At 41.3% G+C, this 1,467-nt stretch overlaps 1 protein-coding gene across 2 annotated transcripts in view; it reads left to right on the plus strand.

The window, feature by feature from the left end:
• TOR1AIP1 (torsin 1A interacting protein 1) overlaps nt 1-1,467 on the plus strand; it is a 43,673-nt gene that overhangs the window by 9,771 nt on the left and 32,435 nt on the right. The gene's annotated exons all lie outside the window — the stretch shown is intronic.

Below are 1,467 nucleotides of genomic sequence, written 5' to 3' on the forward strand. Positions count from 1 at the left end.
GAAATCTCACTTTGTTACCAGGCTGGAGTGCAGGGATGCAATCTCTGTTTACTGCAACCTCCACCTCCTGGGTTCAAGCGATTCTCCTGCCTCAGCCTTTTGAGTAGCTGGGACTATAGGTGTGTGCTGCCATGCCCGGCTAATTTTTGTACTTTTAGTAGAGACACGATTTCACTATGTTGGCCAGGATGGTCTCAATCTTTTGACCTTGTGATCCGCCCGCCTCAGCCTCCCAAAGTGCTGGGATTACAGGCGTGAACAACCGCACCCGGACCAGAGTCTAGCTCTTTAAGAGTCACATAGTGTCATAAACAGTTTTCTCTGTGTTTTGTTTCGTTTTGTTTTGAAGGTGAGGACAAAAACATTTATTCAAAAATCTTTTATAACTCAAGGGATTGGTTTGCTATCAGCATTTTACTAAGAATTTAGTACTAACTAAAATATGCTTTGTACTTTTATTTATCTAAAAATGTTGGCGGCCGGGCATAGTGGTTCATGCCTGTAATCCCAGCACTTTGGGAGGCCAAGGCGGGGCGAATCATGAGGTCAGGAGATCAAGACTATCCTGGCCAACATGGTAAAACCCTGTCTCCACTAAAATACAAAAAATTAGTGGGGCATGGTGGTGAGTGCCTATAGTCCCAGCTACTCAGGAGGCTGAGGCAGAAGAATCATTTGAACCCGGGAGGCAGAGATTGCAGTGAGCCGAGATCGCTCCACTATATGCCAACCTGTTGACAGAGCGAGACTCCATCTCAAAAAAAAAAGTTAGCATATATATTTCAGATACTGATTTACACTTGCCACTATCAAGAGGGAGTATTTTCAGTGGATCTCAAATGTTGACCAGTGTTCTACTGATCTTATTAAATGGATTTGAAAGAAATATTTTCAAATTTACCATATAATGTGTTAGCGGTTGCTTTCTGTAATATTTTTGTCCCTTTTAGCACACAAATTGAGGCTAAGATCAGTAAAGATAAAAGCTGAAAAGAAACAAATTTTCTCGGCTTTGTTGAAGAATTCTAAATCATGCTACTTCTCCACAAATGATCCTTCAGTAATATTTAACCCAAGTATGCAATACCTGCATTTGGGTACATCTCGCTTTTTTTTTTTTTTAATGTTTCAGAATAGCCCATGTAAAAATACTGTGTTTCAAGTTTATTTGATATGTTCTGCTTGTTTATTTTTTTTCAAATTCTCTGTTGCTCTGGAAAACAGTGATGAACATGGACCCACTGGAACTAGAAGTTTCTTTACCTTTCTTCCTCGTTGGATGCACCACTGCCCTAAAGAACTGGTTCATCAGTCCAGTTAGTGTAGTCAGTTGTTTATTTATTTATTTATTCATTTTTTGAGATGGAGTTTCGCTCTTGTTACCCAGGCTGGAGTGCAATGGCGCGATCTCGGCTCACCGCAACCTCCGCCTCCTGGGTTCAGGCAATTCTCCTGCCTCAGCCTCCT

Source organism: Cebus imitator, unplaced genomic scaffold (genome assembly GCF_001604975.1).
Source record: "Cebus imitator isolate Cc_AM_T3 unplaced genomic scaffold, Cebus_imitator-1.0 Scaffold33, whole genome shotgun sequence".
Classification (NCBI taxonomy): domain Eukaryota; kingdom Metazoa; phylum Chordata; class Mammalia; order Primates; family Cebidae; genus Cebus; species Cebus imitator.